Source organism: Pleurodeles waltl, chromosome 7 (assembly GCF_031143425.1).
Source record: "Pleurodeles waltl isolate 20211129_DDA chromosome 7, aPleWal1.hap1.20221129, whole genome shotgun sequence".
NCBI classification, from domain to species: domain Eukaryota; kingdom Metazoa; phylum Chordata; class Amphibia; order Caudata; family Salamandridae; genus Pleurodeles; species Pleurodeles waltl.
Window position 1 is genome coordinate 4,319,024 of NC_090446.1, and position 21,408 is coordinate 4,340,431.

General features: G+C 47.4%; 2 long non-coding RNA genes across 2 annotated transcripts in view; one reads left to right on the forward strand and one right to left on the reverse strand.

Annotated features, from left to right (window-relative positions):
- LOC138303505 (uncharacterized) overlaps positions 1–21,408 on the forward strand; it is a 1,082,407-nt gene that overhangs the window by 652,317 nt on the left and 408,682 nt on the right. The gene's annotated exons all lie outside the window — the stretch shown is intronic.
- On the reverse strand, positions 823–21,080 carry LOC138303506 (uncharacterized). The gene is made up of 3 exons (XR_011205406.1): positions 20,869–21,080; positions 14,721–14,796; positions 823–943 (listed from the first exon to the last, which is right to left on the reverse strand). It is a non-coding gene; the product is annotated as an uncharacterized lncRNA (long non-coding RNA).

Below are 21,408 nucleotides of genomic sequence, written 5' to 3' on the forward strand. Positions count from 1 at the left end.
AGGGGAAGTCTCTAGCCCTTGTCGTTCCTGCAGTATTCACAGTTCTTCAGCCTAGTAAGAGCTTCTTTGCACCAACCGCTGGCATTTCTTGGGCATCTGCCCATCTCCGAGCTGCTTGTGACTTTTGGACTTGGTCCCCTTGTTCCACAGGTACCCTCAGACAGGAATCCATCGTTGTTGCATTGCTGATTTGTGTTTTCCTTGCATTCTCCCTCTAACACGACTATTTTGTCCTTAGGGGAACTTTGGTGCACTTTGCACTCACTTTTCAGGGTCTTGGGGAGGGTTATTTTTCTAACTCTCACTATTTTCTAATAGTCCCAGCGACCCTCTACAAGGTCACATAGGTTTGGGGTCCATTCGTGGTTCGCATTCCACTTCTGGAGTATATGGTTTGTGTTGCCCCTATCCCTATGTCTCCACATTGCATCCTATTGTAACTATACATTGTTTGCACTGTTTTCTAAGACTATACTGCATATTTTTGCTATTGTGTATATATATCTTGTGTATATTTCCTATCCTCTCACTGAGGGTACACTCTAAGATACTTTGGCATATTGTCATAAAAATAAAGTACCTTTATTTTTAGTATAACTGTGTATTGTGTTTTCTTATGATATTGTGCATATGACACTAAGTGGTACTGTAGTAGCTTCACACGTCTCCTAGTTCAGCCTGAGCTGGTTTGCTAAGCTACCATTATCTATCAGCCTAAGCTGCTAGACACCCTATACACTAATAAGGGATAACTGGGCCTGGTGCAAGGTGCAAGTACCCCTTGGTACTCACTACAAGCCAGTCCAGCCTCCTACAGTACTCTATTGATAACGTGTCACAGAGAATTGATAACGTCCCATTTTCCATTAATATATTGGTCGGCAGTGTAGTAAAGCAATGAATTTAACTGAATTTCAGTTCTTGTATTCCACAAACTGTTCACCTAGCGGAATAAACAGAGAGTAATATTATTAGGTTTCATCGTCTTCCCACAGAAAAATATACAGAATTCAAACTATTTCTCAGTGGTTTTGTAGGCAGAGAGAGCCACCTCTTCCGTGTTCCACCTGCAATGGCTTTAAATCCTGTAGGGACAGAATGACTGCATCCCTTTTATTTAATGTGTTTTATTAGGTTTTTAAGCCTGATATGACAGTAGCACTGAGTGCTGAAACAAGCATAGCAGTAGAACTCACATAGCATATACAGGATAACAGCTCGGCCCAGTATCCCACCCATCGACACTCAACATTTAGTGAAACAACGTGTGCAACGTATAACCATTTATTTAGAACAAAAGAATCACAAAGTCTGCCTAGTGGAGGCGTGTGCAATGTTGTGCAATCTGGAAAGGCCAGGGAAAGCTATCCCGATGCGGGACACCCAACATAGGTATTGCAGAAACGGGACGGGTGGCTAGTCAATGTGGGGGAAGGGACCCATGTGCAAGAGTCAGTGGTGTTTAGAGTGGTGGGACACATGCCCAATGGTGACACTGAGAAAGTGTGTGTGGGAGCCAGTGCGTGGCTCGCAGGCCACGCGTCACACTATTGCCTCCCAGGGGCGGCGCGGCCACCAGCAACTATTGCCTCCCAGGGGCGGCGCGGCCACCAGCAGCCGCGAGAGTATGAATCTATTCAAGTAGTGTAACAATGTGACTCAGGGTGGGCACGTGTCGTTTTTAGCTTCAACATTAAGTAAATAGGTTTACCAACACTCCCCACCCTGGAGTGAGTCCCCCGCATGCAGAGCAGTTCTGGAGTGTTGGCTTCCGCTCTAGTCCATAGGAGTGTGGCCAACCAGCACTAAAGGCCAGGGGCAGGCTCCTTGCCCGTCATTGCCGTTTGAATAGAACAAAAACAAGGTCTTTGAACTTGTGAAGATGGCAGATATATGGTAAGATGGAAGATGCCTGACACCTTTCGCACGGGGATGTTATTGTCACAAAAAGGATTCGGCTGTGGGTGCAAGGGTCTGGGAATGACTGCATCCTTGTCAAAGGGAACAGGTGGTAGTGTACTTGTGTGTCACCAGAGGACCATCATTTAAAAGTAATAAAGCAGAAGTGATGCCCAGCTCTTACACTCATCCAGGTATATTTCTGATAGCGATAACATGTTAATATAGCTAATAGGAACATTAGTAAATAATACATAAGTTACACATAATAAATATGCAAATGGCTGTTGCATCAAAAGACAGTGACCATGAGTGAGTTTGAGATCGAGGTAGGCGGAGAATGCTCAAGATTCCGATAGCCAGCATTTCCTGAACAACAGAGATGAGCGGGGTCTGAAAACACAACACTAACTGCAGAAGAACAAGAGTCCTCCCGCTGGAGGGCTGCTCGGAGCCCACCCATCTATCAGCTACATATTATGCCTTGATCTTGTTCTAGCATACATCATAAATCCATAGTAAGTGAGAGTTTATAACCTGTCTAATAACAGGAACAGATTAGTATCTTATTACGGGCACATTTTGATGTCACAACATGCCAATCATAAAAAAATACTTAAGTTTCAACTTACTATAGCTCTTTATAGGGTACTGGTTATGTCATGGGGCTTGCTCATTCTCTAAGATGCCAGTGCAGGTAACCCACCTTCCCTCTTTCTGAACTCATTCACAGCAGGAGGGTACCCTGCACAATATTCTGCCTCCAAGGAGGGAGTTGACTGTGCATGCCAACACCTGACCCCAGCTGGCACTGCGGACAGAACCAAGACCAGGCCGCCTCTCTCAGCCTCTCCAACACAAGCGAGAGGCTGGGGCACGCTACTGAAGCTGCGAAGAGCAGCAGCCACCCGGACTAGTGCCAAGCGTCCTTCGCACGTCCCTCTGATACAGGCGCTACACAAAGTCCTGTTAGTAGTACATGCTAGTACATACATGAACACACCTGAGAATGAGCACTAGTTGCCTAAGGACAGTCACAAGCTACTGGCTGAGATATGAGGAGGCGATGAATAAACCCACAGGGTAACATCAAGGTGTGCTTGAATGCTTGAAGCCCATAGAACTGCAGCATAAACCTCAAATGTGCTCTGTAGGTGGTAAATGGATTTCAATGTTAGGTTACTTAATAAAAGATGTCCATGTGGTCTAGGCACTTTAATTTTTAAAATACAACATAAATAGCATAAAAACAAAAGAGTCATCTCACTGGAGAGCTGTCCGGAGCCCACCCCCCCCCCTAGCTACATACTATGGCTTCACCTTGTCCTGTCATAGATCCTAAATCCATAGTAAATGAGGGTTTGTAGCCTCTCAACAGTGACAGATTAGTACCTTATTGTGGGCACATTCCGACGTCACAACATGCCAGTTATAAAAATAAACACTTTAGTTGCAACTTACCATAGCCTTATACAGGGTAGTGTTTGTGTCATGGAGCTTGCTCACCTTCTAACCCCCAGTACAGTCACCCACCTCCCCTCTTTCTGAACTCATCTACAGGAGGAGGGACCCTGCGTGGCATTCTGCCTCCAGGCGCGGAGGAGAAGCTGGATGGGAACAAGGAAGGAGACCTTGGGAGGGTAAAAAGGACAAACCCTGGTAGGAGAGTAAATAGGGGTAATATAAGACAGCTCTGCCAAAGGTAAGTGTACCCCCAATTTCAATAACACTCAGATACCGTCCAACATTCTGGTTGACTCTCAGTCTCTCCATTGGATTGTAGATGGTAATCTAAGGGACGAGTTTGATGCATTCCTAGGGAAGAAGAAACTGAATACCAACATTTTGAAATGTATTGAGAGCCCCGTCTGAAATTATGGTATCAAGGGGCCAGTGAAGGTGTAATACATCAGCCAAAAATGTCCTTGCCATCATGCTGGCAGGATGAAGTCTCCAAAGCTAGGAAACATGAGTCATCTTGGAAAACAGATGTACAGTAACCATGACCACTTGATTTCCTCCAGAAAACAGTAAGGCCAGAGAAAGCTAAAAGGTTTGTCTTTGATTGCCTTGGATTGTGCGCACACAGGACAGGATTTAATATATAATTCTACAAACTGACAACCTATGGGGCACCAAATAGAACATAAGATTAAAGTTGTCTTAACTTTGCAATGATCTACCATTGCAACCTCATGACATATTCCAAGAACCTTAGTTTAAAGGCCCTTAGATGGGATCAACAGGGCTGCTAGGAAAAATTATAAGATCTGGTGGTAGGCCAAGCGTACTTGACTCTGCAGATCTGGAGAGATCTCAGTGTGTGCATCTCTCACACATTGCAAAAAATGACCTTGCCAGTCAGACAACTTGGTCAGAAAGCAAAAGGACAGGAGTAACAGAATCCTCAACCAAAATGTCACATCTACACAAGGAATCTGCTGGAATATTCTGTGTGCCAGGGATGTGAGTAATATAAACTTCATATTTTGAAAAGAAATAGGCACAGCAAGCTTGTCTTCTATGTCTACATTGCATGATCTGCAGAAATTGGTGATTTCAGTGGTACGTCTGAACCTCAAAAGATTTGGCTGCTACTATTAAAAGATGCCGCCACTCCGCACAGGCATGATTCACGGCCAAAGGGTCCTGTTCAAGAACTGAATAATATTGATCACATGAGTTAAGAACATGGGACAGATAAAAAAAATGGGATGCTCCAAGTTGTCCTCGTCCTGGAGCTGAAGCAGCACGTCTCCTACAACAAATTCAGATGCCTCTGTAACAACAATGAATTTTCTGCACAGGTCTGTGGACTTCAGAGTAGGAGCTTGTACAGAATAAAGTCTCCTGGCCCTTGTGACTTACAACAAGATCTTTGGTCACATTCTCCTTCTTGAAAGTGGCAAATGTACAGATACTCATATCTTCAAACTTATTAATGAACTACCTCTAAAAAAACATCCAGTTCTAGGAAACACTGAGCATCTTTGATGGACCCAAGGGACAACCATTCCAGCAAGGCAGAAATCTTATGAGTGTCCATTGATATTCTCTTCTTAGACAGGCAAAGCCCCAGATATTCCCCTTCTGTTCTTGCAAACTCACAATTCCCTGTTTTTCCCTAAGACATTGAAGAACAGCTCGAATATGGATTTAATGCTCAGGAAGGGAAGCAGAGAAGGTCAGAAGCTTGTCCAGGTACACCACCAGAAAATGATCCAGGACATCAGAGAATATGATGCTAATGGATCTTTGAAAGATTGCTAGAGCAGTGGTAAGGCTAAAGGGCATGTCCCAATACTTATAAACTAAAGGGTATCCGAAAGGTCATCTTCCACTCATCACCCTTTTTATCTAGATGCAGATAAGAGATCTAACTTAGTAAATATTTGGCAAGTTGAATGGACACAACAATGTCTTTTTTGTGTAAACTGGGTCATGGTCCTCTTTGGTGACCTTATTCAATCCATGATGGCCAATGGGCAGTCTTACCTTCTTGGACGTTTTTAGTAACAAGAAATGAGGAGCATCACTGTTAAAAGGAGACGAGACAACAAGGCCATTACGAAGAATTTCATCCAGATATTTCCCCAGATTCTGCTTCTCGTGTTTGGGAGGAGAATATATCCTTCCATAAGGAATTATGGTCTGGGAGATTTCTGGGATGGCACAGGTCAAATGTCTATGAGGACAGAGTGACACAGATGTAGGGTGTAGGAAAGTACCCTCTTTTTAGCATGGTTACCTTCACTTCTTGCCTGATGTCAGTGTTTTTTGACTCTGTTCACTGGGATCCTGCTTACCAGGACCCCAGTGACTGTGTTCTCTTCTTCGAAATTTGGTTGCCCCTGACTTAGTACAGTCCACAATTGCATACTGGTGCCCCAATGTAAGTCCCTAATATATGGTACCTAGGTACCCAAGACATTGGGCACTAGAGGTTTCCCATGGTCTGCAGCATGTATTATGCCACCCATGGGAGTCAATGCAAAATGTGTCTGCCGGCCTACCATTGCAGCCTGCGTAAAAAGGTGCATGCACCCTTTCACTACAGGTCACTGCTCCAGGTCACTGTAAGTCACCCTTATGGCAGTCCCTCCTAGCCCAGAGGGCAGGGTGTAAGTACCTGTTTGTGAGGACAGCCCCGCATGAGCAGAGGTGCCCCTACGAAATCCAGCTCCATTTTCTGGGACCTCATAAGTGCAGGGAAGCCATTTTACCTGTGTACTGAACACACTACCTGTACCCAGCTACATAATGGTAACTCTGAACCTGGGCATGTTTGATATCAAACATGTCGGATTCATACCCCAATCATCTGTTGCCAATATTGGTTTATGATTCTGTGCACTATGGGGGCTCCTTAGAGGACTCCCAGCTTTGCTCCTACCAATTTGCAGGGTTTTTCCGGGCAGCTCACAATACTGCCATCCTACAGACAGGTGTCTGCCTTCTCGCTGCTTGAACAGCTGAAGCCCAGGAAGGCAGAACAAAGGATTTCCTTTGGGACTGGGAGGCAAACCCCACTCCCTTTGGAAATAGGTGTTACATGGCTAGGGAGAGGTAGCCTCCCCAAGTCACCGGTATGCTTTAAAGGGCAAATTTGCTGCCCTCCTCGGTTTGCACCAGTCTAGGGACCCCTGGTCCCTGCTCTGGTGCGAAACTGGACAATGGAAAGGGGAGTGACCACTCTCCTGCCCATTGTCACTCCAGGGGTGGTACCCAGAGCTCCTTCAGGTGGCCACTCAATTCTACCATTTGAATCTGAGGTGGGCAGAGGCCCCTGGGAGCATATGAGTAGCCAGGTCAGGCAGGTGAAGTCACTGCCCCCTCCTGATAGGTGGTCACCATGCTAGGTGACCAATCCCCCTTCCTGGGCTATTTAGGGTCTCCCTCTTAGGTGGGTCCTCGGATTCGACATGCAAGATTCCAGCAGGACTCCCTCTACATCATTTACTTCATCTTCTGGCCACTGGGACTGCAACTGGACCCTCCAGCAACCGACAGTCTGCAACTCCAGCATCGAATTCACTTTACAACATTGTTTCTCCGGCTCCTTGCAGCAACTGCAACATTTCCCAGGCTGTGCATCCTCTGAGGGCGACAAGTCTTCAACCTCATCCACAAGAAGCAAGAAGGAATCTCCCTTGGAGTGAAGCAGTCACTCCCCTGCATCCGAAGGCACCAAGTGCAACCATGACCAGCTGCATGGATAGCACCTAAAAATTAACCCCTAGACTCCGTAGGAGCGATGGGGGTCATCAGGACTTTTAGTGTACCCTGCACATCACATTTTTGAATAATGCATCTTTGGTGCTGGGAAAGAAAGGGACGGTGGGATGTTCACTGTTATAGTTTGATACTGGTCTAGATGATGTGTGATGCACCACAAGTAGACCTCACTATATTTCCATATGTTTGTGGCTACTCCGCACCTTTATACACTTTTGATTATAATCGTGTACCCTAATTCTGATTTATAAAAGCAAATAGAACTATTTCTCATAAAATACAATGATAATCAGAGCCATCTCCAACATATCTGTGCAGGGATGTGGAATTCCTAGTGCCCAATGCCCGGGGCATATTGTTTGGGGTAAGGGGCAACAATGTTTTCATGTTTATTTTGTCCTTGGGACAAGTAGGCCCAACCCCCTGCAGCACAAACACTTTAACTGCCAGTTGACAGAGAAGGGAATTGTCTGCAGTTGAGGTAATATGTGTGTCCATTTGTTAATGCTGTTCAAACTTGTATTTATGGTTCATTAATGAAAAGACTTAATTTTTAGGGTGCACACTGTAAATAAACATTTTAAGGTCACACTGCACAACTGGCAGTAATTCAACTTTTAAAACAAAGTGTACACACGTTTGAAAAGTTTAACAATGTGAGGCTAATTATAATGCTCCCAGAATGCTCTCTATACCTATGACCTCCTATTGCAATCTACTGTAACTTGACATTGCTTGCATTACTTCCTTTTGCTATTACTGCATATTTTTGGTATTGTGTACATATATCTTGTGTATATTTGGCATCCTCATACTGAGGGTACTCACTGAGATACTTTTGGCATATAGTCATAAAAATAAAGTACCTTTATTTTTAGTATATCTGTGTATTGTGTTTTCTTGTGATATTGTGCATATGACACCAGTGGTATAGTAGGAGCTTTACATGTCTCCTAGTTCAGCCTAAGCTGCTCTGCTATAGCTACCTTCTATCAGCCTAAGCTGCTAGAAACACCTCTTCTACACTAATAAGGGATAACTGGACCTGGCACAAGGTGTAGGTACCTCTGGTACCCACTACAAGCCAGGCCAGCCTCCTGCAGCATGTAACCCCTGGTGATGTACACTTTGATATGAACTCCTGTAGGCAAAGATATTATAACACTCCTATCAGATCAAACTAAACCTTGACTACAATTGTATAAGTTACACCCACACCACATTGGGAGGCTTGAAATTACCACACATAAATATGTAATATTTAATACACTCTCTGTCGCAACTGGTGTACTCTGCTGGCTTCAGGAAGTCACCACCACTCCCGGCATGGATAGAACATACTATCTGATAGGGAGTGCACCGCACAGTACCCATGAACACCCAAAACATAAACCACTAATCAATTACCAACCCCTTCATATAAGTCTCCACAAAAAACAAAGGACCTATCCCATTGTTGCAGACGTCAGCATCCTTTTGGAACAATGTAGGAATCACCATTGGAAACAAAGTGGTGCACATAGGTTCATGGTTAAAAGGAGAAACAGTAAAATCCTTTGAGACACTAGCCATGAGTTTTGTTTTCTTAGGGCGTACCACTGGCAATATCCCCAGTTACTGTAATGCCTAGACAAAGCACTGGGACAACATGGTGCATCATTATTGGCTTGGAAGATGGGGTTCCACTAATAGGCACACTATTAGCAAACTTGTTAGGGAAACCAAATTAAAATTTTATATTACAAAATACGTTTTGACTGGTATTGGATGCCTCGAATACAGCACTGAGTTTGCCTTTTACCCCACTGACTGCTGGCACAGTGGAACCTATTACTGTGACTTAGCACAAATCCTCAGGCATTAAAAGAGTACTGGACATGGACAGAACTTTCACTCAGTGATACTCAAGTGACTGCATCAATCCACTTAGACTTACTGCAAGACACCAGAGAATTAAAAAGAACAAAAACTCATAAAAAGAGGTGGATCACAAACTCATTGGCTGTAGTGAAAGTATTCTGTGACATTAGAAGGCACAAGCAATATCTGCTGTCAACAAACCACACGCAGAAATCCCTACAACTGCAAACTGTGAGTAACTGATAGCGAAAGATAATGATCAATCAGACACAAATGAATGCAATATGCATATATGTTAGCTGGTTGTGATGAACCTGACATCGGTAACTGATAGGAAACTACGCAAGAGCAAGTATGAAGCATAAGCCAGATAGACAGCACAGAAACTATACCTTAGGCACACCCACGCGTTGGAATTCATGTGAGATTAGGACAGTGAGCAGACTACACAAGCTCTCCCCTATACAGTAGCATACAGTGGCCCTCATTACGAGTGTGGCGGTCTTAAGCCCGCCACACTAGCTGTGGCAGTCTTACCACTGCGGACCTGGCGGTGAAGACATCTATATTATGAGTATGGCGGTTTGGTCGAAGCCAAACCGCCACAACGCTGCCAGTACCGCAAGGGCGGTGAGCACCTCCGGCCCGGTGGCAGCCGTAAGACCGCTGGTGGTATTACAACTTGGCAAACCTGGCAGTAACGCACCTGGTGACAGCAATCCCCATTCCTGTCACCGGCACACACACCCCCACATCTGCAAAAACCCATCCACACACATGCATACACCCTTCCACCCCATCAACACACTTGCAGACACCCCCACCCATCCACACACATGCAGACACCCCCACCCATCCACACACATGCAGACACCCCCTACCCATCCACACACTTGCAGACACACACCCCCAACCGCACACATACATCCAGACACCCACACTCGCTCTCTCACAAACATGCAATTAGACACCCCCATTCGCACACAAACATGCACTCAGACACCCCCATTTTCTCACAAACATGCACTCAAGACACCTCCATTCACTCGCACACAAACATGCACTCAGACACGCCCATTTGCACACAAACACCCACACCCCTCTGCATACAAACACACACGCACACAGACACTCCCATCCCTACCTCTGCCCCCACCTTTCGCATGGTACACCTACCTGTCGCCGCAAGGTGGTCGTCCGGGAGGGGATGGGTGTCAGCATTTTCCACCGGCAGCACCGCACCGCCGTTCAAGAAACCGCTGTGCCGTATTATGTATCGTAATACGGCGGACGGAGTCCTGTTGGCGTGGCGGTGCTGGCGGTTGAAATGTCTCTCTTCTGCCGTCGTCAAGGCCGACAGTGTCGGATTTCCACCCGTAAATAGGCGGAAATTCAACTAAACTTGTAATATGTCAGTCTTTGGATTTCCAACACATGCGGTCTTCTGGCGCCCGCAACTTCAGCGGTCTTGTGAAAAGACCGCCAAAGTCGTAATGAGGCCCAATGTCTTCTTCCCCTTTTCCTCTACCAATGGCTTGTCAAGTAAGCTAAGCAGGACCCCCAGTGCTTTCAAGTGACCATGCAATTAAAATGTAATTCCAAATTATTTAATATTTTCTAAGGACTTTGAACTCACTAAAGAAGAAACTCCTAATGGACCATATTCCTGTGGCCCTAATGCATTCCACCTTTAAGTGTACTGTCCAACCTACACGGTCTGTTGTGGAAACGTTTATGCTGATGAAAGAATGGAGGAGACTGGTGTGTGTGAAGACCTGAACAAGTGCACTGTTGACATATAGTAAAAAATAAAGAATGAATGCCAACAAAGTCAGGCACTGCCTACACATCACAGAAGCTGAGTCTAAGAGTAGAGCTGTACCACCCCAATCCTTTGTATCCACACTATTGCACATCACTATTGGAATTAGGAAAGATTCGTCCGACGAACCTCTTTCTTTCTCTCTAGTTCATTAGCTGAGACACATCTCTTATTTCCATCATCAAATTCTCCATTCTCTTTTCAATTTTTACTCTCTACTTCACTTGGAAATAGGTCAACTTTGGCACCAGTGGTTGGTTCTTTTGGTTTCTTTTTTAATATTATTTTGTGTTTGCACTTGAATTTTCCAAATCTCAGTGTCAATAAAGATTCAGGCCCTCATTTTAAGTTTGGCGCGTGGCGGAGGCCGCCCACCAAATTCTTTAGGAGGGAAAACCGCCACTCCGCTTTTCTACCCGCTGGACCTATTCTGAGTTTCCCGCTGGGCCAGAGGTAGGAAACAGCATTTCCGCCTGCTGGCCCAGCGGGAAACAGCACACAAGATTGGAGCCAGCTCGTAATTGAGCCGGCAGCAATGTTGCGGTGTGTTGTGTGCAACAGCACCCGTCGCACTTTTTACTGGCTATAATTCAGGTAGTGAAAAGCGCGATGGGGCTGTCCATGGGGGCCGCTGCACTGCCATGCCAACTGCATGGTCAGTGGAGGGACCCCCATTGGGCCCCTGGCATCCCATCTCCACCAGCCTTTGCATGGCAGTGGAACCTCCATGCAAAAGCTGGCGGACATGGGACTCGTAATCCCCAGGGCAGCGCTGCTTGCAACACTGCCCTGGCGGATTAAGACCGCCGGCACCGCCAGGCTATCAACCGGTGTCAACCTGATGGTGCCGGTGGTTGGACCATGACGGCTCCGCCGCGGTCATAATGTGGAGGCCAGACCACTGCTTTGGCGGTGGTCTGACCACCACCACGAAAGTGGCGGTCCCAGGACCGCCAGACTCGTAATAAGGGCCTCAGTCTCTTTCAGCTCCCTATAATTTCGATCAGCAATTTAGCACCTAGAAGTGACACTCTCCTGATGTCATTCCTCCACCCATGTTTTCTCCATTTCTGACTGTAAAGCAGGTTAGAGATCAGGAACATGTGTCTGAGCTTGTGACACCGGTGGACTCTAAACTTCAGAATTCTATTCACAACTCACTGCGTGGTCTCTCTTATTATCTGAAAGGAAAGATAACAGGTCAACAATGGTACCAGGGCTGAACGTGGGGAGCATCAATTCCATTCAATACTGAAGGGTATTGAAGGAGAAGGTTTCCAAAGCAGACCTTTGGATAGGCAGCTTCAGGCAAAGGACGTGCCAGTCTCTGAAGAGCTGTACAAATGAATGAATAAATGTATTTATTTAGCTTTGTTTAGTATCTGAGTATCTATGACTGTATGCATTCTTTGCGAGATATCAGTTACTGCTTTTATCATGTTCATTGTGCTTTATATCTTACCCCTTTATATAGATAAAGAATGTAGTTTGTATGTATCACTTTTTTATAGCGCCTTGCACCCTACGTCTGTTGTTTCAAGGTGCTGTAAATAACACATGTCACTCTTACTCGGTCACTTCACTGACCTCTGAAGTACTGAAACCCGGGTCAGCCCCCGGGTCAGCCTAACCATTTAATCAAACACTTGACCTTCAAATCACATAAGGTGTGAACGGCAAAGTCTTTAACTCACTGAACCAGCTTGCTTCTATGTTTTAAAAATATTTGTGGAGGGACGTACTTCTCTTTAAAGTAAAGGCTGCACATAAAAAATTGCAAAGTAGATAAAGAAACGCATGCAAAGAAGGGGTCATATGTTAGAAAACTAGTAAAGACAGAAAACAGTTAACAAGAAAACAAAAGACAGAGAAGGACACGGTAGCCTTGGAATCCATAAGAAGCGATGGGACGGCCCCTAAAGAAAGATACCACGACTTCTAATGCAGCTTGACTAGTCTGTCACAGCTGCATGGAGGACATGACGTACCAAAGGAATACAAAAAATGCAGATCAAAGAGGCAGCTCTTCTTCTGCCTTTAGAGGAGGATAATCTCGTCAGAGTCGCCAGCATTTTGTGATTTGCGTTCCACTAATTAAGTGCAATATCATCAAAGTAGCGGAATGTCCATATCAATGCACACGTGGCAGCGAACTAAGCGGGGGAGGTGGCAAGAAACTCCTGGGAAGTGGGGCCTGGGTTACACGTAAAGGCAGACACTGTGGTCCTCTGGAATGAGGGGACATTAAGGGGGTGATTTTAACCTTGGCGGACGGCGGAGGCCGTCCGCCAAGGTACCGCCGTGAAATGACCGCACCGCGGTCAAAAGACCGCGGCGGCCATTTAAACATTTCCTCTGGGCCGGCGGGCGCTCTCCGAAAGAGCGCCCGCCGGCCCAGCAGAAATGCCCCTGCAACGAGGACGCCGGCTCAGAATTGAGCCGGCGTAGTTGCAGGGGTGCGACGGGTGCAGTTGCACCCGTCGCGTATTTCAGTGTCTGCAAAGCAGACACTGAAATACTTTGCGGGGCCCTCTTACGGGGGCCCCTGCAGTGCCCATGCCATTGGCATGGGCACTGCAGGGGCCCCCAGGGGCCCCGCGGCACCCCCTACCGCCATCCTGTTCATGGCGGGTTTCCCGCCATGAACAGGATGGCGGTAGGGGGTGTCTGAATCACCATGGCGGCGGAGCGCGCTCCGCCGCCATGGAGGATTCAATGGGGCAGCGGTAAACCGGCGGGAGACCGCCGGTTTACCCTTTCTGACCGCGGCTGAACCGCCGCGGTCAGAATGCCCTCGGGAGCACCGCCAGCCTGTTGGCGGTGCTCCCGTGGTCGGTGACCCTGGTGGTCACCGGCTGCCAGGGTCAGAATGACCCCCTAAATGCACGTTCCTGCAAGTGAAGTAAATATAGTCATGCTTCCCACAAAAAACGTGTACATTGCAAGATGTCTATAAGTTGCAGAATGCAAACAGTTGCCAAAAACTGTCACAAAATATGCTGGTTTTCCACAGAGTTGCCATGTTGTATATCAAGACCACAACACAATATATACCCTAAACCAAAAGTTATACCTATTTTCTGCCTAATTTATGTTGATCATATATCCCCCCCCCGCCATGGCCAAAAGAGCAAAACAATATTGAATTATTTCAGGAAAAGGTAGTCTATCTGTACCTGTAAAAGTACAACTACGTATGGGTGCACGTGTGATCCTTTTTGGGATTCATATGGTACCCTAGTAGTACATTTAGAAAAGTGCACTATGTTTAGGTTTTCTGGTTGTATTCCTTGCCATGAATGTCATGTAATACCTCCCCGAGCTCCCGTTACCCCCGTGCATAATTCCACACAGGCACTCAGTACTTGTGGCCAGGTCACTGGTGCAATGTTTACCACACTTGATGAAATCCACTTAGTTGCGCCAGTTTATTGGGTGCGCTAAATATCACCCAATTGCGAGTTGTGTTGCTTTCTGCACCAAGATCCAGATGCCCCAGTATTTACCTGCCATTTCCATCCCACAATAAGTACTGGCTGGTTTGACCTGCCGACATATATCACAGGGATGTGATTTTTATCACAATAATCATAATTCTGAGGAAGGGGTTACAACACATATTGGAATTTACAGCCAATTGTAATAAGAGCCGTAGTGTACAATTGCATGCAAGGGTAAGGAGCCCACAAAGCAAATACAGAATGTTTTCACTGCTGGAAAAACATGTTCCCCCATGAAGCTAGCCTTCACCTACTCCACCCAAAATCTGAGGGTGATCCGTTCCTGTTTCCATCTTGGGAGTTTCCGTGGCGGAAAGGGTCAGATCAGCGATTGGAAATATACACACAAATCATTTTTGTGATTTCTCAAACTTACATGATTAACCATGCTTAATTCAGCCTACCTCTTGCATGGGATTTGCTTCTTTGGAGTTTCCACCCTTGTAGAAGAGAAACTGAAACCAATAAATCCATTTGCACCTATGAGGAAAAATATGTACACACTTAATTTAAAGCTTAAAGGTACATAAATACAAATATTTTTTATTTTATTCTAACATATTTCACTAACGTTTCTAATTAAACATAAATGAGACTTTAATTTAAACAAATATTTAGTTAAAATAAATTCCATACATAACTTTTGGATATTTTCATTACATATTTATTACATAATAAATAAATGCAGGTGAGATTTTTTAAAACAAATCCTTAGTAAATAATTTTTATTTAATATATTTAAATTAATTGTACAATTATTTCTCTATTACTGTAACAGTGCTGTAGCATGTTTGTATTTCGCTGCATATTTAAAATAAACATATACAAATAATGTAACTTAATACCAAACAATATTATTGTTACTCTTTTTTCAAATGTATGGTTTACATTTCCCTATACTTTACCACCTGGACACCTCACCAGACTCCGGAGATCTCCACCTATTTGTGAAACAATTCTAGCCTTCATTTTGCACTCATGAATGAGGCCCCACCTTCGAATTCAGGGGCGGGGAGGTGAAAGTCTACACTCTGTAGTGAATTTACACTGGGGAACAGACAAAATTAGTAAGTTTACTACAACCTAAGAGTAAATTTACATGCATGGGTTAACTTACATGTAAATTTCCCTTAGTGAACAGCCCTCGATACCTCATATGTTATTCCTTAATCTGACCCGCAGAGCCCAGGAAAGCTAAAACATGGTCTACTGGCAGACGAAACTGTATTCTGACCTTACTAGACGGGCAGTCAATGGCTGTCACAGTTTGTAATAGGCAGCTGTCTTTTGACAACTTTTGGTTACTACAACTACTACCAGGGGCAGGCACAGATGAGATACGTGAAAAGACTCCTGTAAAACTCCTCTGCACACAACATCAGGTTAACCATGGTTCATCTGAATGGTATGCTTTACTGAGCAGATCACTGCCCCCCTTACCACTCACAACTCAATTAACATGCCTCTGACTATCCGGGAGAAGGGTTTAGAGTGTGACTCAACAGAAGAGGTCTGGCTATACTACGGCTGCGGGTGTCCACGTTCTGCATTGGCAAGAACTACAGAGGAGATACCTAACGCACTCCGACCAGGCAGTGTTATATCTGTCAGGGTAAAGCCATGATTAGTGGGTGGGGTTGAGCCTGTAAGGCTTGTACTTATCCTGGAACGATGTCACATATGTGGCGCTCTTACAGAATATCCCTTATAAGGGCATTAAATTGAACCTTTCAGTGAAGGGTACGAGAAGTAAGGAGAGGCTGTACCCACCACCAGCGACACCTCTAACACCACTAGAAGTCAAGTAAATGAGAGCTTGCCAAAATATTAAGAGAGGAACCCCCTACACCAATAAAGGGACGGGGTTAATATATACACAACACAAAGCTCCCTATATAGATATTTCACTATGTAACCCAAAGAGTGCTGCTGGCACTCCGCTACTGTTTATCAATTACGATGCAGCAGTTGTGTTATAGCCGTGTGAAAACCTTGCATACAGTAATAAGCTCACCTCTTTCAACCCTTTTCTTATTTATGGTAATACTTTCAATATTTTGGTACTCGTATTAATTTTTAAAAAATATACACAAATTTATACAAATCAGTTTCTAGATATTCTTAATTCTTTCTTCATTGATATTTTTGCATAAAAACGTTTGTTTATAAAACTGAATGCACAATATTATTATACAATGAAACTTACAATTACTCATACAAAAGTGTTTATGCTAAAGTGTTGACGCAGCGTGTTGGTGGTCTTTACAATGATTCACTCCACTATCTTCATGACAGAGAATACTCTGTATATAGAGTCAATCACTGGAAAGAAGGTAACATAATTGGTATTACAACCCTTATTATGTAAAGCTAAGGTTTAACAACGTCTAAACATCACCCAGAACCATCTCTCCATTCTTTAAATTACAAAAATAACCTTTTTATTACAATTAGTGTTTTTTTTCCATTTACTGCACCAAGTCCCTAAGTATTTTTATGGTGATCAAATAATTTACTATTATCTCTTTCAAGTGCCAGCATGCCCCTAAAATAACATTATCTTGAAAATGTCATAACACTTACTGATTTATTGTGTTATGATGGCAGTGATTTTTGAACTACTTACTGCCATCCATGTTATTGTTTAATTCTGCATGGGTAAAAGTCTATATTTTCATTATTTTAAATTTTAATTTCAATACCTCAAGCCCTTTTATACCTAATGGAAACTTATAAGTTCCCTACCAATCAGGCAGTACGTGTATGCTTAATTTATTCTCCTGCCGTTCGGGAATTTTGTTGAATTTAAACACCCCAAACCGTTCCCAGTTGCGCATCCTGTACTTTTTCCTCTTTCGTAAATCTATTCACACATGCGTTTCTTTTGTGTTCTGTATCTCACTTGTGATCTGCAAGACAAAAACAGGGGCCTCTCCCCTTTAGTTACCACACCCCATCATGATCATCTGCCCTGTAGCTATCACTCTTATATATATAAATCTTTCTTAAATAATGCCTGGTAGAAGAAATGCCTCTATTACTCTGCTCACCTGTGAAATGGTGTTCTACTATCTCTTGTGTATTGAAGTACCTCGTTGTTTCGAGTGCACCATCTTTTCCGCCATACTTACACCACACATTCTCGACTGGGCGGATATCGACTTTAGTTTCTGATCTTGCCATTTTAACTACTGGCAGCCCTAAGTGGGTGATGATTTCCTTTTTCGAAGGATGAGATCAATGCATCCATGCAAATAATTTAAATTACTATCATTAAAGTTATAATTTGCAACTAAATATTTCATCTTTGCCACCCTTTTTATATCCTGTATTTAGGTAATGGGTACTGTCGGTTACAACTTCCTGTTTACTTTTTGATAGCGGGTAAACGTCGGATAAGTGTTTTTGGAAAGAAATCTTGTTTGCCCTCCTTACACTTTCAGACACTGTTATTAATCTTTCATATGTGCCTGAGGACCTTTATATGATATTTATGTTCAGAGGATTTATATGATTAATCATAATAAGCACATCAAATGCAACAATGCCTACATGCGTATTTCTGCAAGTGTCACACTCGGTCGCCCTCCATTACTGCCCTGCTCTGCTTTATCACCGGGCGACCCTCGTGACTGGAGAGGATGGGACCTCTGGAGCAGTGGTATGATGCCAGGGCCGGGAGAGGATGGGACCTCTGGAGAGGTGGTATGATGCCAAGACCGGGAGAGAATGGGGCCTCTGGAGAGGTGGTATGATGCCAGAGCAGGGAGAGGATGGGACCTCTGGAGAGGTGGTATGATGCCGGGCCGGGAGAGGATGGGACCTCTGGAGAGGTGGTATGATGCCCGAGCCAGGAGAGGATGGGGCCTCTGGAGAGGTGGTATGATGCCAAGACCGGGAGAGAATGGCGCCTCTGGAGAGGTGGTATGATGCCAGAGCCGGGAGAGGATGGGACCTCTGGAGAGGTGGTATGATGCCAAGACCGGGAGAGAATGGGACCTCTGGAGAGGTGGTATGATGCCAGGGCCGGGAGAGGATGGGACCTCTGGAGAGGTGGTATGATGCCGGGCCGGGAGAGGATGGGACCTCTGGAGAGGTGGTATGATGCCAGCGCCGGGAGAGGATGGGACCTCTGGAGAGGTGGTATGATGCCAGCGTCGGGAGAGGATGGGACCTCTGGAGAGGTGGTATGATGCCAGCGCCGGGAGAGGATGGGGCCTCTGGAGAGTTGGTATGATGCCAGAACCGGGAGAGGATGGGACCTCTGGAGAGGTGGTATGATGCCAAGACCGGGAGAGAATGGGACCTCTGGAGAGGTGGTATGATGCCGGGCCGGGAGAGGATGGGACCTCTGGAGAGGTGGTATGATGCCCGAGCCAGGAGAGGATGGGGCCTCTGGAGAGGTGGTATGATGCTGGGAGAGGATGGGACCTCTGGAGAGGTGGTATGATGCCCGAGCCAGGAGAGGATGGGGCCTCTGGAGAGGTGGTATGATGCCAGGGCCGGGAGAGCATGGGACCTCTGGAGAGGTGGTATGATGCCAGCGCCGGGAGAGGATGGGGCCTCTAGAGAGTTGGTATGATGCCAGACCTGGGAGAGGATGGGACCTCTGGAGAGGTGGTATGATGCCAAGACCGGGAGAGAATGGGACCTCTGGAGAGGTGGTATGATGCCAGAGCCGGGAGAGGATGAGACCTCTGGAGAGGTGGTATGATGCCAGGGCCGGGAGAGGATGGGACCTCTGGAGAGGTGGTATGATGCCAAGACCGGGAGAGAATGGGACCTCTGGAGAGGTGGTATGATGCCAGGGCCGGGAGAGGATGGGACCTCTGGAGAGGTGGTATGATGCCAGGGCCGGGAGAGGATGGGACCTCTGGAGAGGTGGTATGATGCTGGGAGAGGATGGGGCCTCTGGAGAGGTGGTATGATGCCAGCGCCGGGAGAGGATGGGGCCTCTGGAGAGGTGGTATGATGCCAAGATCGGGAGAGAATGGGAGCTCTGGAGAGGTGGTATGATGTCAGGGTCGGGAGAGGATGGGACCTCTGGAGAGGTGGTATGATGCCAGGAGAGGATGGGACCTCTGGAGAGGTGGTATGATGTCAGGGTCGGGAGAGGATGGGACCTTTAGAGAGGTGGTATGATGCCGGGAGAGGATGGCGCCTCTGGAGAGGTGGTATGATGCCAGGGCCGGGAGAGGATGGGACCTCTGGAGAGGTGGTATGATGCCAGGGCCGGGAGAGGATGGGGCCTCTGGAGAGGTGGTATGATGCCAGCGCCGGGAGAGGATGGGGCCTCCGGAGAGGTGGTATGATGCCAGGGCCGGGAGAGGATGGGGAGAGGTGGTATGATGCCAGCGCCGGGAGAGGATGGCGCCTCTGGAGAGGTGGTATGATGCCAGGGCCGGGAGAGGATGGCGCCTCTGGAGAGGTGGTATGATGCCAGCGTCGGGAGAGGATGGGGCCTCTGGAGAGGTGGTATGATGCCAAGACCGGGAGAGGATGGGGCCTCTGGAGAGGTGGTATGATGCCGGGAGAGGATGGGACCTCCGGAGAGGTGGTATGATGCCGGGAGAGGATGGCGCCTCCGGAGAGGTGGTATGATGATAGCGTCGGGAGAGGATGGGGCCTCTGGAGAGGTGGTATGATGCCAGCGTCGGGAGAGGATGGGGCCTCTGGAGAGGTGGTATGATGCCAGCGTCGGGAGAGGATGGGGCCTCCGGAGAGGTGGTATGATGCCGGGAGAGGATGGGGCCTCCGGAGAGGTGGTATGATGCCGGGAGAGGATGGCGCCTCCGGAGAGGTGGTATGATGATAGCGTCGGGAGAGGATGGCGCCTCCGGAGAGGTGGTATGATGCCAGCGTCGGGAGAGGATGGGACCTCTGGAGAGGTGGTATGATGCCAGCGTCGGGAGAGGATGGGGCCTCCGGAGAGGTGGTATGATGCCAGCGTCGGGAGAGGATGGGACCTCTGGAGAGGTGGTATGATGCCAGCGTCGGGAGAGGATGGGGCCTCCGGAGAGGTGGTATGATGCCGGGAGAGGATGGGACCTCCGGAGAGGTGGTATGATGCAGCGCCGCGGTGGAACACTCCCACAGCGGTCAGGTGGCTGGTACCGCGCCAGTGCAGGTGTCACACCCCGACCAGCAGGAGACACCTGGAGGGCAGCGCTTTACTGCCAGAGGCCGTGAGAGACTGGGAGGCGCAGACGCCTCTGGAGTGAAAGGGGCGCTGCGTGACGTAGGGCACATCTGGAGCCGCAGGGGTCACGGGGCGAGGGAGGGCGGCCGTGGCCTCTGAGGCGGCTCCTGGCGGGGCCCGTCCCGTGTCCGCAGGCCGGTGTCCTCCCCTGAGGCCCGGGGCGCACGGGGTGCGGGCCAGCGGTCCGTGGGGCGCTCCCTCCGGCGCCCCGAGGATGCTCTTTACTTTACATGAAGCGTCCTCTCCCCCCGTGCTCCGCCCCCCCCCGCGCCCTCAGTGCGGGGTGAAGTACTGTACCACTCCGCGCCGGAGTGAGTGCCTGAAGCTCACCCCCGCCCCTCAGTCTCACTGACCAAGCTCCGCCCTGGGACGCCCCGCCTCGTCTCTCCGGGGCCTCTCTCCGGTGAGAGGGACGGGATCACCGCGGGGTCCGGGCGGAGCGTCCGGCAGGACGGAGGACAACACCGGAGACCTCACCTCCTCCATGGGGCGGGACGGCACTGAGCCGAGACACTGCGCGTGCCCACAAGACGAGACACTAGTCACTGGGATCAGGGCTAACCACTGCTGCATAGGAAACGTACTACGCATGCCCACAATACGAGACACTAATCACGGCAGGAGCTGAGCACGGGCGCGCTGCCTAAAGCACGTACTGCGCGTGCCTAGAAAATGAGATTTTTACCGGGATCCGCAAGCAGAACACTGCGTCCTAAGAAACGTACTGCGCATGCTCAGAAGAAGAAAGACTACTCACGGTACCAGAAAACACATCGCAGCTAAAGAGCATTAGTGCGCATGCCCAGAAAATGAGACCGCGCACCACCGGGGTCCTGGTCCAGCGCAGCGTGCGCATGGAACACCGGTCTCCTACTGGAGAACAGCGACTTTGT